This window comes from Colias eurytheme, chromosome 16, assembly GCF_061535395.1.
Source record: "Colias eurytheme isolate Ceu_HAF_F1 chromosome 16, ilColEury1 Martin Lab GWU primary, whole genome shotgun sequence".
NCBI lineage: Eukaryota > Metazoa > Arthropoda > Insecta > Lepidoptera > Pieridae > Colias > Colias eurytheme.
Window position 1 is genome coordinate 3,143,310 of NC_142995.1, and position 17,428 is coordinate 3,160,737.

A 17,428-nucleotide genomic window follows, 5' to 3' on the forward strand; every position below is an offset into this window, starting at 1 on the left:
GTGAATTTTCTAAAAGATATCCGCAAAATGGACGCGAATAGGCATGTGGACGCGAACAGGCGCAATGACCCTATATTCAGTAGACCGTTGGAGTCTTGAGAAAAGGTTGTCGACTGTTTTTCATTATTCAGTGATAAGCGTATCCTTGACAGAACATTTGCTGGTTCAAATATTAACATTGGAATAAAATTTTCATTGTTTATGTTTGTAAGTAACTCGAATGATACGTACCTAGCCCATTTTGAAATGGCGTTAAATTTTTCATTGCACTTGAGTTAGGAACATATCTTTACAATATCTTTTTTACTAATTGCAAATACCTGGCTTGTATTCAAATGGTATTTCAAGTATTTTCAAGTACCTAGAGTATGTGTAACTCCAGCTCAAAATCTGCATTCAATGTTTCAGGAAAATCATTGCAATTTTTTCGATTCAACAAACATAGATAAATCTTTTATCTATTAAATATATAGAAGAGGAAGTGTTCTGATACCTAGCTGGTAAATAATTATATCGGAACTAGATGATATCTATCATATATCATTCTATAAATATACCCACTTACAACAACAAGAAGAGCGATTATGGTCCTATCGGAAGCTTATGCCTTCTCAAATTAATCTTGCTTTTAATGCGTAGCTTATACGATTAGTCTTATCTCGGCATTCTTATTACGATCTCGAATAGCAATATATTCTGGTAAGAGTCTTAACAAATATTTTTTCACAAATATCAGTTATTTATTCATAGCCTATTTTTAGAAATCGCCTGATTTTTAACTGATTCGCATTCTTATTTTGAACGACTAATTTGATAATTTGAATACAATTCTTATGTAGTATTAGATATACATATAAGTTCTTAATAGTACATAGTAGTGTAAAAACATAAACCTAACAGTGTTGGATTTATAGATAAGAGGTTTTTATTTTATCAAAAGAAAATCATACTCTAAAGCGAAAATATGTACCTAGGTCAAAATGTAATAAAAAAGAACGGTGTCTCCTGCTACATAATTATATTACCTACCCGAAAAGTGGGAACATACTTACGTCCGGTAGGTAATACGCAAATTTCTTGTGTGAATTCTTACCAACATCATCTTATTTTAAATAATATTATGTGTAAGTACATAATATTATTTAAAATTTTATCTATCTATAATCTACTTATAATTTTTAAATTAATGAGAATATGACTGCAAGTGTGTGTTTTAAAAGTTTGTTATTGTGACACAATGATTATCATGACCCTCGTTTGTGGTACCTTATCAAGACGTTTAAGCAAAGTCCACTTCATATAAATGAGAAGTACCTACCTATTTATTAGTCATCATTTATAAATCTAACCCTATTATTTTCCTTTATGAACTTGGTACTTGTACTACTTAGGTAAATATATGGCGAATTTATTTATGAAAACTAAACCTAAAAATGAAACAAGTAAGGTTGGGTCGCCTAAGATCGGATGTGACATAAGATCGGATGCATGGAATAACTCGCAAACTAGGCAATATTCTCTACTGCTACCAACTCTACTAGATCCGCCATTTTGTTCTGCCCCTCTCTTCACTCTGCGGCTGGCCAGCGACCAGACGGGACGTGTACACAGGTGATTCAGCAGAAAAGGTGTATTTTGTGGCGAAAATCGTCGATCCGATCTTACCTACAAAATTTTGATGGCTCATCGTGGAGAGTACTTTCATTGAAATAATGTAATTAATTATTTTGGGGCAGAATTAGCGAATCCTCTTTCCATCTGTATACTTTGATTACGCCTAGGACGTTCACAACCCAAGATCCGATCTTCCCTCCCAATGCCGAAGATCGGACCGAAGTTTAGCTCTTGACTGCGCCTTATGCAATAATGCGCAATAATTATTAACTTTTAATATATTTAACTATCCAATGACGCTATGACTATCAGACCTTAGGTACATTTTCATTATTTAGTCCTAGAACACGGAGGATAAAAGTTTGAGAAACTTAATTAGGATGAGGAGGGAAGACCGGACTAAAAAAACGCAATAAAAAAAAAACTTCTTTGTCAAATTTTTTGAGGAATTTCCTGACTCAATCATTGATGCTCAATGTATGGACGTAAGTCCGGATGTTTTCCTAATGTGAACATTATTATTAAACGCATAGAAGTGAAGATACTACATAGTCCGATCTTCGGCCGAACTGTTATTTTCTTCACTATGGTAAGTCGAAAAAAGTCTGCTTTTTAGGCTCTAAATTTGCTTAGATAGATAGCATCTACGCAAACCAAAAAATTAGGGGTTAAACAATATTTTTTTGTCATCAATTTACAGTTGACCGCAACAGAAAAACGACATCGAATCATGAGAAATAAAATAAAAAATACAGTACGTATAAAATTTTCGGCATATGCGTCCGATCTTAGGCGACCCAACCTTAGCGGGACAGAAACGATATCTCTTCTGTTTTATTAGTGTAATATACCGGTGCATACTTTATCCTGATAAGCTTAACTCCGACCTAATTCAGAGGTTAAAACTAATTTATAAAATGCTTGTCACTAGAAAATTATAGAGCTACTAGTGAAAGAATTTTCACAAGTCGATAGCTTCTTCTTCGATGTACTTAGGTATCTAGCATTTAAATACCTTATGAACTAATAACATTTTAATCTACACTAATATTATAAAGAGGAAAACTTTGTTTGTTTGTTTGATTGTAATGAATAGGCTCATAAACTACTGGACCGATTTTAAAAATTCTTTCACCATTCGAAAGCTACATTAGAGTAATATAGGATAGGTTTTATTCCGGAAATTCAACGGGAACGGGAACTAGGTAACTAGGCGAGTTTTTCTTTGAAACCGCGGGCGGAGCCGCCGGCGGAAAGCTTATTTATAAACAAACGTGGGTTTTTAACACTTTGACTTTTAAGTGTATGAATACAAGATACCTACTCTATGCTAGAAAACGCTTAACAATTTTATCGTACCTAAATGTTGTTTTATCGAAGATAACTACGTGTTAAGACATTATAATTAACTATCTAAACTGTGTAAGTAGTACAAGTTGACGAGAGATAATGAGAATGTAAGAGCAGTCGCAGTGAATACTAAACAAACAACAAATACTACGTGAGGATAGATATGTCAATAACCCCAAAAGTCTATGAAGGTTTTTTTTTAATTTCAATTTTATTTTTACGAGAAACACTGCAATATGAAAAGAATATAAGATTTTTTCCAAAATGCAAGGTATTATTCGTTTAACTACAATGCTCGAAATTCGAAAATTGCGAGCATTTTAGTTAAACTTGTGAAATTATGAATTTTCATAACATTTTTTCTATGTTACATCGAAATAAAAACACAAATAGACTATAGTGACCGTCACCTTTACCATATGTTGATTGTTAATTTAAAACCCATGACCTTTATTGCAAGTGAAGAGGTGTTGCAGACAGATCATTAAGCCGTGTTTACGCGACCACTAAGTGAAACAATTGACGACAATGGGCTGCCCTAGGGGACTGTACACATAGGCGTCGTGAGGCATGAGTTAGCAGCGTTTTGTGTGTATTGTGAAATTTTTTTAATTCAATTTAATGGTACGAGGAAGGAAATGGAAAAAGTTATGCACTACATTCTACATAATAAAATGGTATTTTACAAACGTAACTTTTAAAATAGGTATGTAACAACTAAAAAGTAATAACATACCTTTTATGTTTTCGGTTGGCACGAAGCATAAGTACCTGTATTTTAAAATAATTCAAGAATGTATAAAAAAGCTTATAATGCTTTCAGAACAATTGAGTGTATTTTCTATTTTTAAGTTTTTTTTTGGAAGCACACATCTGGAATTCTATTATCATATGTATCGAGAGGATTTGATAAAAAAAATATCATAATTTAGGTACTAGATCATTAGCTCACCTCATGTACACTATACAACAACGCAATTAAAAATCACAGTCGTAAAACGTTGAATAATATTGAGAATTTGTTCGAGTATCAAAACAAACATGTTATTAAAAATTATCTACCGCCGATAGATTAACACTTGAGCCCTTTAACCTGAGATAACATCTGGGCGGGCCGCCCGCCCGCGTTTTACCAGTAGCGAGGCTACGCGCGTCTCATCCAAACGCTTCGATACCAAATTCGAAATTTCAACAGGATTGGATACTCTGTGCTGAAAAAAAAAACTAAAGTGAAGTGATTGTGTGTGTGAACTTTATATGCGGATGTCAAAACTTTTTGGTGAGTTTGAAAGTTTTTGAACATTTCAATGAATTGTTTTAAAAAGTTTGTATGCACATTTTATGCGTTCGTGTTTTTATTATAAGTTTTAAAATTATTTAAAATATAATTATGGCACTGAAAAGTTATGTTGTATATGCGCTCTAATGCAAGTTTTAATTCTTAATAATAAAATAATATGTTTTAACTTTCATATGACCTACATTTTATAAAAAGATAAAACTACATAATTATATTTTTTTGCTGATGAAATATACTGATGCGGTCATTTAAAATAAAATGCAACTTCGTGAACATTTTTAAAAATGCAAGCATTTAACAATTGGCACCTATTTGTCCATAATATCATCGTATACTCTATTTGCGATTGTTTTTCAAAGAACTTAGTTATTTATTTGTATTTATTTTCAAAGTTAGACAAAGATTTATCCACTAATAAAAAAAATCAAATTAAGTAAAAACCATCGGACTAATCATTATCATCAAAACAGTTAATTAATATGATAAATAGACCTTATAATTACGTTGTTTTGTTGCTCGATAGGCTATTTTGATTTATTATACTAAAATATGATGATAGTATTGAAGACTTATAACTACGTATGCTATAATAAATCTGTACAATCTCTATCAAGGTCGTTTAAATTAAATTCACAATTTGCTGGTTCAGTTTCAAATTTGATAGAGTGTGAAAAAATACACGTTTAGAATGTATTTTTAAATTTCAGTTGTAATACAGAAAATACTACCTACATATAATGAAAGAGCGAATTACCTATGAGCAGTCTACTTATTATTATTTATATTCAAATTCGTAATGCTTTTAGACATTGCATTTGTACTTTATATTGTGGTCCTATGGATCTATTATACTAAACGATTGTATTAGTTTTAAATTTGAAATAAATTTGCTTAATACGGAAGAAAGTTAAAGCCTCTATGCGTTTTTATGTAGATACATAGGTATCCCTATGGCCCCGTATTATGGGGTTTCATTTACTTCATATATGGGGAGACTTAAATCTCTGCAGAGAGTAATTATATTTTCATTTTATTTTTGTTTAAAATGAATTACTGAAATAATTTCGTAATTGAATGTTATGTAAAAAATAAATATTTACAGTTTATAAATAATTGTGCGACGATACCCGCTCGTACGCTATAGTATTATTAATTATTCACTATGACTTGTTACGGATAATTTAAAGGGAAAAATAAGAAATATGCGCTAACAAGAATAAAATGTTTGCTTGATGGAAGATGAAAGCGTCGGCGTGTTAATTAAACTGAGATGATATTTAGAACGCTGAATGTGTGTTTTATGAAGCTTAAACAAAGCTTTACAATTCTGCTGTGTATTTCGCTTTGTTATTTAGACAAATAATCTGTTAAGTTACGATAAAATGATAACTTTGTTCTAATCTTATATTATACTAGCGACCCGCCCCGGCCGCGGCATCGCACGGGTGCAATCATGCAATGGCGGCCGGCCGGTACCGCGCCGCAAACGCTACGTCCCGCAATTTTTAAATCTGTAATATGTATCTTCGAAAATATTCACTTAAATCATACGGTGTAAGGGCCATATAGATCTATATTAAATGAAAAATGTATTTAATTGGTTGAGGATTAATGCTGTATTGGTTAAAATCTCTTCGAAAATTAGCCATTATTTGTCGTAAAAAGTAAATGGCAAAAAAAAGTTATTGTGGGTTATCCATAATTAAGAGATAGACATATACCATCACGGACTTTTCTGTAGACCTTTTCAATGTGTACAATACTTAGTACATTATTTTGATAAAACTCGTAGGGTTCAGCCTGCGTTTGCAATGTAAGCGGAAAAAAAATTAATTATTTACATCACATTAGAAATCTCAAAAATTCTCTTCTCCACTATTTAATGGATGTTATTATACATATAAACCTTCCTCTTGAATCACTCTAGTCTCTATCTATTAAAAAAACCGCATCAATATCCGTTGCGTAGTTTCAAAGATTTAAGCATACAAAGGGACATAGGGACATAGGGACAGAGAAAGTGACTTTGTTTTATACAATGTAGTGATTTACTTAACATATTTAGATTTGAAATCTGTTTTTTTTGCCGTTATTAGTTGTACCTTATGTATGTATAGAGCCGTCTTGCATGAGAAACGTAGCTATCGTAATAATATGCATTTATTTAGGTACATTAATAATTTTGCAGTTTTTGTCAACTCGTTTAGTAGATAAGGAAAATATCATTATCTATCTCTTCCTAACATTCATAGCTGAATATTAGGAAAATAATATGAAATAAATAAAGGATTTTTTATTTTAATTAGTCGAAAGAAAGATGCAAGTTTTAGCTGTAAATTATAATTTGTGTAATTTGTAATGCGGTTACAAAATATTATAAATTCTTGGTGAGGCACAATTTCACTTATTTCAGTAGAAAGAACAACCGTTTTCAACTGTTACCGGTCAGAAAGGATAATCCAACCCCTTTAATTAAATTTATTGTTTGTTCGGAGCACGAGCGAACAACGTGATCGCTGGCACGTCAGATTGTCGGATATTTAGATGTTTATGCGACTGACAACCACGTGAGCTGTTTCCTTATATCAATTTCCAATGATATGGATCATGTCTTAATTGTAAGTTTGAAGAACAGTGTAGGTAATAGCTTACGCTTGCAAATTCGAGAGAGTTACGATTTTTATGCGTGTCATGCCCGAATTCTAATACCTAACCATGTGACAATCGACAAAATATTGATAAACAAAGATTGCGTTATAACCACAGTTATAACGGTGCATTAACATCAAACAAACATAGAGGTAGAGCTAGAGCAGGAGCATTCTTTCGTGATCTCTTAGTGTAAACGAAAACTCGTATTCTGTGTTGTTCAGTATAAGAACATTGCGTAGAATCTTTTCGAACGAACTAATAACAACAAAAGTATGCTCTACACCTGTTTACACTGAAACAATTTGACTTAGTGGGGTTAGAATGAGCATTCGCTCGTTTGATGTAAATGCACCGATTCAATGTTTTCATTCAATGAATTCAATGTTTCAACAGTGATACTTGTTCAGTGTAGAGTTTGAACATCCAGACATCATGTTCCAATGAGGGTTCAAGTCACATTTACCTACCTGTAATAAATTATTTATTACAAAAATAGACAACTTTACCTTTAAGTACTAGATATAATTAAGTACCTATTATGTTTTAGGTATTACATAATCTAGTTTATATTTATTAAATATGCGGAGAATTTAGATTACTGTAGTTTACATTAATCGGTCAGAACTGACACGTAGCGTTGATGTAATTTATACAAAAGTTATGAATTTCAGATATACATTATATCAATTGAAAAGTTATTACAAAGCGGCCTTTAAAACAGCTTTTAGATAAATTCGATGCTCTTCAATTTAAGGGAAATTCTCAGTATTTTAGGAATCTATACGACATTTATGTTTAAGTAGAAAATTTAATTATAACTTTTGATTGTTACAATTGGAATAGTTATGTAAAGTGCTATATTTCAATCATAGTAAAGTAAAATTTTAGAAAGTACCCTTTGACGTGGTTAGTGTTTTTATAAAGTTAAAACATGGCTATTCATTTAGTACATATCACAGATACCTAATAGAGGTGGTCTAAGAGCCCGTGGGAGATCGTCCTTCACCGATCTGATAACCAGATGAGACGTATTTTTTATTAAATATTTTTTATAAACAATTACAAATATGCCTATAATTGCTTGCCTATCGAAAAGTGGTCATGGTTTTTTTTAATTAAATTAACTTTTATCGATTTTTTTCATCACCTTCATACTTTTGATAACCAAATGAAATTTATTTGACTTTGAGTGTATAACTACCTGGCAAGCAGGTGCAAACAGGTGGTAAGTCAAAATAGGTGAAATAAAAACATACCTAGGCATATTCTGTGTATCAAAAATAAATAATAATAATAATAAATAAATACACTTTATTTAGCACCAAATAAAAACAGACAATATAACAAAAGAAAAAAAAAGACAATATAATATATAGCCAAAAAGGCGGCCTTATCGCTACTGAGCGATTTCTACCAGGCAACCTATGGGTAGGATTTTGAATTAAAAAGGGGAAAAACAATAGGTGGTGCAGTAATGAAAAATTTAATTATAATACATTTAAACCAAATAACTACTTATATTATAAATATATACATAATGAATATGATTAAAAAAAAAAAAAAATACATATATAATTTATATATATTTATATATAAATACCAATATACTAATAATACATATATTAACAAAATAAATAAATAAATAAATAAATAAATAAAAATAAACAAATACAGTGAAAATACTAACTATTTATCTGGGAGGAGAAATGATTGAAAATTAAATTTTTAAATATATTTAGCGATTTCGCACGTCTGATTTCTATAGGTAGAGCATTCCAAAGGACTATGGACTGTACATGGTAGGATTTGTGGTAAAATTTGGATTTGTGGGGAGGGATTTTCAATAGCAGGTTGCCAGTGCATCGTAGATTTAACTCGACATTCGAACGGAATTCAAATTTTTCCTTAAGGTAAACAGGGGCTTGGGGATAGAATAGGATTTTGTACAATGATGTTAGGATATGCATGTTACGACGTAAACGTATAGGTAACCACTTCAGCCTGTTACGATACTCTGTGACGTGATCATACTTGCGGAGGCCAAATACGAACCGTATACATACATTTTGTAGCCGTTCGAGTTTGTCTAATTGTAATTCGGTAAGGTCTGGATAGCAAATGTCGGCATAATCGAGGATGGGAAGGAGGAGGGATTGTGCAAGAGAAATTTTTGTTGGAATGGGTAAGAAATTCCGAATACGTCTTAGAGAGTGTGATGCTGCAAATACTTTCTTATTCAGTTCATTAACTTGTTTGTGCCACGATAAAGTACGATCAAACATAACACCCAGATTTTTAACCGAATCGCTTAACGGTATAATTGTGTTGTCTAAGGTAATAGGTGGAAGACTTGACCAATCGATCTTCGAAATGAAAGCGGGACTGCCGATGATAATAGCTTGAGTTTTTGACGGATTGACTCCTAAGCCATATGATCTACTCCAAGCTACAATTGAAGCAAGATCCTTGTTCATCAAGCGAATGGCAGATGGTAAATCTTCAAGAGATGAACGACTATAAATCTGGAGATCATCTGCATACATATGTGAGAGCGAAGTAAGGGAGACAGTGATATTATTTATAAATATAGAAAAGAGGAGAGGAGAAAGGACGCCACCTTGTGGAACGCCAGCAGTGATGCTTGACCAAGTTGAGAAGGTGTTATCAGCTTTGATTCGCTGCCGACGCCCCAACAAGTAACTTCGAAACCATGCAATCGCCGTTGGAGATATGTTAATTGAGCGAAGCAAGCTCACTAGGACATCAAAATCGACAGTGTTGAACGCATTACTGAAATCCAGTAAGGTAAGAATAGTGAGCTGCTTGTCATCGATTCCCGCTCGAATATCGTCAGTGATCTTAGTGAGAGCAGTAGCCGTACTATGTCCAGGACGGAAGCCGGATTGACAAGGATTTAAGATACAGTTTTTGTTGAGGAAGCGGGTTAACTGTTCGTGGACTAAACGTTCAAGTGCTTTGGATAAAAAAGGGAGGATGGAGATTGGACGATAATCGGAAAAGGATGCAGGATGGATTTTTTTAGGTAACGGAAGAACGTCTGCATTTTTCCAGGCATCCGGAAATATGCCAGAGGAGATTGAAAAGTTAAATATAAAAGTAATTACAGGTATAAGGATATCAATGATGGGAAGGATCATACTACGGCTAATACTATCACCACCAACGGCTTTGGAAGAAATCGATGAAATGCTCTTCTTAACATCACAACCGGAGAATTGCCTGAAATGGAACGGTTGATAGTTAGGAGTTGGATAAGAAGAAAGATTATGTAAAGTTTGTGATTTAAAATTTGAATCGAAGGTTACAAGATTTTTAGTGAAATGTTGGTTCATTTGATCGATATTGGTGTTATTTGGAAGAGAAAGTTGCTGCTGTTTACCAACTCCTAAAGATTTTAGAAATTTCCAAACCTTGGCTGTGTCGCCGTCCTCGACTGAATTAAAGATATGACGCCGCTGAGCATCTCTACATAGTGTATTGCAGTGATTCCGGATCTTATTGTATTTGTCCCGGTTAGCAGGTGAGTTATTTGATTTTAATTTAAAAGTTATCAGATCGGTGAAGGACGATCTCCCACGGGCTCTCCTACTAAGGTATGTAGGTATGCAATGTACCTTGTACTTGTTACATTAACTGAGGATACATACATAATGGTTTTGAAACTGAGCTTACCTACTTTTGTTATAGGTTCTTATACAGTGTGTTCTCTAAAATTATAACGAAGACGTACTTTTTTTTTTTTTTTTATTTAGGGACTTTGAGTCAGCGATGACTATGTCAGTCCCATAGTATATGCTATAAGTTTAACCTAACTAGCCTACTAATATCCGTCGTGTGAATATGCAGACCATCCTAGCCGCCTCCGTATTAGGTGCGGATAAAATGGTCAGAAACATACCCACATCGGTCGGACACACATTAAATTTCCTATATAATTCTTGCCTCATAGGTGCAGTCCGTACACATTCCACGAGAAAGTGATGTATACATCCTCTAATATACCACACACGTCGCAGTTCGCGTTAGCTCTTTTTTTCATTAAATATTTGAAGTTGTTTAATGGCATGTGTCCGGACCGCAGCCTATGGGCTATAACAATTAACTTCCTGTCTATTCTAGTATTAGCAAACCATGGAATGCGTGGTGGCTCACATTGCATAGTGCGAAACCAGATGCCTTTCTGTCTAGCAACTACATCAAACCACTCCTTCCAGTCTAGGAAAATACGCTCCCTATATTTAACTAAGACTTCTGAATATTCGGGTGTAATATAAACTAACGAAGACGTACTTAGGTAGTTGTTCTTCTTTTTGTCAAAAAAAGGGAACTTATTCTATTTACTATAAACCTGAGCATATAAAAGATGTAATTAAAATTAAAATATTACCGAAAAAATTAAAATATTTTTTCTACCACTCACAACTTATTTTAAAATAATATATTTCTTATAAGATCTTTTCAACATGCATGTAACTCATAAAAGTCAAAGAATTGTGCGTTTTAATCAACTTAAAAGCTAATAATTAATTGGATCAAAGTATCGCAAATTGTATTGTGCAATACAATTTCAAAGCTTAATAAAACCGTGGACGTAAGAGCCAATTAATGTCCACTGTGAAACACTCGATACAAAAATGAAAGACATTTATATTATTTTCTCTAAATATATTTCTCTTTGGTTATTTGAACCATATTTTATTTGGCATGCTAAATAAGATTAAATAAATGAGACAGTTTCTTTATCTGTTGTCCATCTTCAACGTCTGTTTATTAATAAAAAGTGTTTACTGGGATACGGATATATTTTGTTTGATACTTACATTTGATATGAAGAAAGTTTTTGGTACAATAATATTAGGTTATATCGAATCATGTAAATGTTATTTACTCGTTTATCCAAACTAATTCTAAATGTCACTAGGGGTGCTACAACAATGAAAACGAATTGAAATTGAAATAACATCTAAAATAACTTACACGACAAACACCCAACTAATTTAGTTCAGATCTTATATTATGTATTCTACAGGGTGTCCCAAAAAGTAGTGATGAACGGAAGCTGGGAGGTAGAGGACCAAGAGGGCTATCCGAATCACCCCCATGTGTGTTATGCGATTTTTCGTATTTTCGGAGTTATTACATTTTTTTTCAATTTTTCATCTATCGCCGAGTACGATGAGATTTTTATTTATGGTGACGTGAATTTTTGCGCTAGATGCTTGTTTTTTTTTGTGTGCTAAGCTGAAAGATAGGCCAATTCAGTATGGTAACATTTACTATCGTTAGATCTTCGAATGGAATAAAAAAAAAGAATTAAATGCCAAGAAAGATAAAATTACCCAGTATGTTCATAACTTCAAGGGCCCATAAAAAAATAAAATCACATAAAAAAGGTTTCCCATTTGGCTTTTAAAAACTTGCTCTATCGATCAGGTAGCCACCATAAAAATTTCATTTTATTATTCTGAAGGCTTCAATCGAAAAATTGAAATCTAAATGTGGTAAGTGCAAAATTTTTATTAACATGATGATCATTAAAACCAATAAATAGGTGTTTAATTACCAGAATTTTTTTAAATAGCCCCGCTGTTGCTCAGTGCAAGTGCGACATCACCGTAAAAAGTTGTCTTTTAAATGTCTGAATGCTTTTTTATCATTTTTAATGGTTTCTTCTGCTACTATGAATTTCCGGGTTATTTTGTCCAAATTGGGGCATTCTCTCAAGTAGCCGAGGTCTTTTTAGTATCCCCATTGAAAAAAAATCAATGGGGTTTATTCGAGGGATCGTGGAGGCCAGGCTTTAAAGCAGGCGTCACCGGCGCATGCGCAGGCTGCAACGACCAATCCATCTTTCAGGGTATTTTTGCCCTTTAGCCTGGCCTCCACGGTCTCCGGACATAAACCCTATTGAATTTTTTCCGTGGGGATACTACAAAGACGAGAGACTGCCACAATTTGGACGAAATAACCCGGAAATTCATAGTAGCAGAAGAAACCATTAAAAATGATAAAAGAGCATTCAGACATTAAAAAGACAACTTTTTACGGTGATGTCGCACTTGCATTGAGCAACAGCGGGGCTATTTAAAAAAAATTCATTTTTAAACACCTATTTATTGGTTTTAATAATCATCATGTTAATAAAAATTTTGCACTTACCACATTTAGATTTCAATTTTTCGATTGAAGCCTTCAGAATAATAAAATGAAATTTTTAGGGTAGCTACCTGATCGATAGAGCAAGTTTTTAAAAGCCAAATGGAAAACCTTTTTATGTGATTTTATTTTTTTATGGGCCCTTGAAGTTATGAACATACTGGGTAATTTTATCTTTCATAGCATTTAATTCTTTTTTTTATTCCATTCGAAGATCTAACGATAGTAAATGTTACCATACTGAATTGGCCTATCTTTCAGCTTAGCACACAAAAAAAAACAAGCATCTAGCGCAATAATTCACGTCACCATAAATAAAAATCTCATCGTACTCGGCGATAGATGAAAAATTGAAAAAAATGTAATAACTCCGAAAATACGAAAAATCGCATAACACACAGGGGGGTGATTCGGATAGCCCTCTAAGTCCTCTACCTCCCAGCTTCAGTATATCACTACTTTTTGGGACACCCTGTATAAACAATAAACGGGTTAAACATATTTTTCATCGTAAATTACAATATTTTATAACATAACTTTGAGGATTACTATGCAGTATCCTAAGGCAGTTGGATCAAAATATTACCATGAAATAATGAACTTCTTCTTCTTCTTTCTATCCCAGTTTATTTTTTATAATTTGTTGTTTTTTTCACAGTTTAGTGGCTCCAATATAACTGCAGAGTTCATAATCGTCTATCGCATTCTTCTTATCTTTAGCATGTTCTTCAATAAATTATTAATTAAACCAAAATACTTCTATGAAAAGCCTTAAAATAAAGTAAGATTCAAAAAGTGAGCAAAAACAAGTTATATTTATTTCAGTTAACTAATTTATTTTAAAAAACAAGGGAAACAAAATGAAGTATAAACAAAGGGGCTTTACAAGTAAATATTAAAAATAGGTTTAAAAACAGATGCCATCTAATCGAGAGTTTAGACACCCACGATTTCAATCTAACTGCTAATAACTAAATGGTCGATAAAAATTCTCATTTCGCCCACAACAGATTTGGGTAATGGAATCACGGAAAACCAGAACGCTGAAGTGTTGTGCTGAAGAATTTACAAACTTTAAACTTGGCTTAACTTTTCATGGAAATGACTTTTATTTTGGCGGGAAATGTGACAGATATTAAATCTGACGGACATCCTGCATGTCATGAGTAAATTAAGTTTGTCGTATATTATGTTTGCGTAATACAATTTCTAACTATTGTTCAGCATGTAGGTATATTTGTATCAGATTATTTAACTTATCTACTTATTAACTTGTTAAAGGTAGAAAGAATCTACATCTCGAGTTATCACATATTGATATCCTACAGGAAATAATTAAATTAAAATTATAGTATGAATAAATAATACGTAGGTACTACCTACATAAAACTTAATACCTACCTTTAATCTGTTCATAACCTGGATGCTTTTGATGTCAGTACCTATTAGATATTATATTATCTGTGCTATGTCTGTGCTATTACTATTCTATTCTCTGCTATTTATCGTTCAATAGGTTAATTAAATGTCAAAGGTTAGGCTCAATGATAATACATATATATACGTTTTTACAATTTTATTCAGGCACAGGATTATAAAGTACTAGATTTCCGCACGCGGGAAAACCCGCATATAATTAAACAGATAATAATAAAAATTGAAGCAGATTCTATTAATTGAAAATATAAAACTTGGAAATATTAAAACCGTTTCCGAATTCATTAATTAGCATACCATTTCGTTACACCGGCAAATGTTCGTAATATCTACATAATGGTATCGCTAAATGGTTAAGGGATTGGAAATTACAGCCGATAGTACAAGAGTTTTCAAGTTAATGGAATCATTGTGTACTGAACAAAGCGGAACCTCACTCGCGTAATAAATTAAATACGGCATCAAGTGCCCGGAATTCGGGATCGATTTAAATTATATTGATTTAATTGAAGATTTTTGCGCGCCAATTTTACAGTGTTTTCGACGGAAAAGTTAATATTGTCTTTTTTCTCTCTCCTCTGTCTTCGTAAGGATTATTCGTGTGTATTAAAAATACCATTACTTATCTATTGCACGCCTCATAAGCGAAGCGTTGAGGTGGGTACTACTGTCACTTCGCGCAAAACATCTGATTTTTCAAACTTAAAATGTCTTTATGTATCATACATTGCACTTGTAAGATAATACATGTAACACACACATATTAAGAAAAAACACTATTTTTAACGTTCATGATATTTTTGATGTCATTTTTGTTATTTAAACTAGTTAAAAAACAGTTTAAAAAAGTTCTGTCTTGGACGTCCGTGTGTCTGTATGTGCGGATCCTTTTTCTCGTTAACACGATAGCGACCGAAATACTTTACTAATCGAGTCTTTTTTATTCTCTTACGCTTGAGTATGCTCAGGAATAGAACCCTTTCATTTTTCAGGGTCTGATTCGATGTGGTTTAATTGTTATTAAATAAACAAAAATAATAATTAATAAATATTTATTAAAAAAAAATTATGAGGCGTGCACTTTTGGATTTTCCAAATTATTTTTATAATTTGTTGGATAATTTTATAGAAAAAAGTTTAGAGTTAAACGAGTAAAGTTATCTATTAACATTTCCATAACTTTAACTTTGATAATCATAGTTTGAATGGTACCAAATAGTAGTAGCACATATAATATAGGAAAATACTATGTAATAGTAGTAGGTAGGTAATTTGCTTTGTCAGAAACAAAAGACAATCTTCCGTTATATCTACAAAGCAACGAACTTTGTGTGTAAATAACTATTACTCTAGTCACGTAAGTTCGAGAATCTTCTAGTTGTCTGACATAATATGACAATTATTGACAACTAGATTTCCGCCCGCGGCTTCGCCCGCGTTTGCAAAGGAAAACCCGCATAGTTCCCGTTCCCGTAGGATTTCCGGGATACAAACTATCCTATGTGTTAATCCAAGTTACCCTCTATATGTGTGCTAAATTTCATTGTAATCGGTTCAGTAGTTTTTACGTGAAAGAGTAACAAACATCCATACATCCATACATCCATACATCCATATTAGAATAGTTAAATCGTTAAATTCCATTTTTATAATTGACTCGGTCGATGCAATACAGGACGAAATGTAATTATAACAGATTTTAATCGGTAAGAATCGATGTTTTGAGTAAAAATTCTAGATATGAACTTTTTTATGTCATAAAAAATCAAAATTCGAATGCGATTTAGCACGTTTGTTTACTTGACACCATTTTATTAGAGACTAGCTGTTCCGCGCGGTTTCACCCGCATTGCTTCGTTCCTTTTGGTCTTAGCGTGATAATATATAGCCTTCCTCGATAAATGGGCTATCTTAAACCGAAAGAATTTTTCAAATTGGACCAGCAGGTCCTGAGATTAGCGCGTTCAAACAAACAAACTCTTCAGCTTTGTAATATGTATTAGTATAGATAAATTGGTTTCTAGGCAGCTTTTGTTTGCGTTTGATTGATTTTCTGTACAAGGTAACACGGCCTAAAATTAATTTATCATTTTGAAAAAAAAATATTTTTCAATACTTACCCCATGGACGTATAAAAAAAGACGGACGCCGTATTACGAACAAACAACGTGAAGCCACCATAGTAAGCTAGCGATCGTGTAAAGACAATAAACACGCACACACTCTCACCATAGTAAGCTAGTCGGTCGCCATTACGTCGTGAACTATCGACTGATTAACTGCGTCACTGTTTCACAAAAAATATTTAAAATGCCGTCTTGCGTGATTAAATGGTGTCGCAACAGTACAATTTTAAATAACAAAACACAAGAGATTACATTCCACAGGGAAGCAAGTTATTTCTTTTATGTTTTAATGACAAAATTATTACGGCAAAATTTATAGAAAAAAATACAGCCGCCATTGTCATCAGGACAGCTGTTGCCATGGCAACATGGCACACACACATGGATGTCTCGCCGCCATTACTAGGCTTCACTCAATGTTTAGGCGATATACCGTCCGTCTTTTTTTATACGTCCATGACTTACCCATTTATACCAGCGACTCAAACACGAATATAAATAGTCTTTGTAACATATATATGTACTCGAAAGCAGCGGATAGTTCCAAATATATTTTTAACACATAATCGACCAGAAATGGACTTTTTGATCAGGAAACGATAACAAAAGGAAACGTTTCCGATCCCTTTCATGCAAGACACAAAACGTGATGCCTTTTTTATCCGACGCGACGTTCAAAAAGTGACGAAAATTCTAAATTCGAAACGTATTTTTTTTTAATTGACGTTGTCAAAAACGGTCGTATTTTTTTCAATTTAAACCGAGATTGACT

General features: G+C 32.9%; 1 protein-coding gene across 1 annotated transcript in view; it reads left to right on the top strand.

Moving 5' to 3' along the window:
• Nucleotides 1-4,106: 4,106 nt before the first annotated feature.
• LOC149901661 (gonadotropin-releasing hormone receptor-like) overlaps nucleotides 4,107-17,428 on the top strand; it is a 57,776-nt gene continuing 44,454 nt past the window's right edge. The window contains exon 1 of the mRNA XM_090111241.1: nucleotides 4,107-4,243. The gene's annotated coding sequence lies outside the window, so the exon portion shown is untranslated. The remainder of the gene's footprint in view (nucleotides 4,244-17,428) is intronic.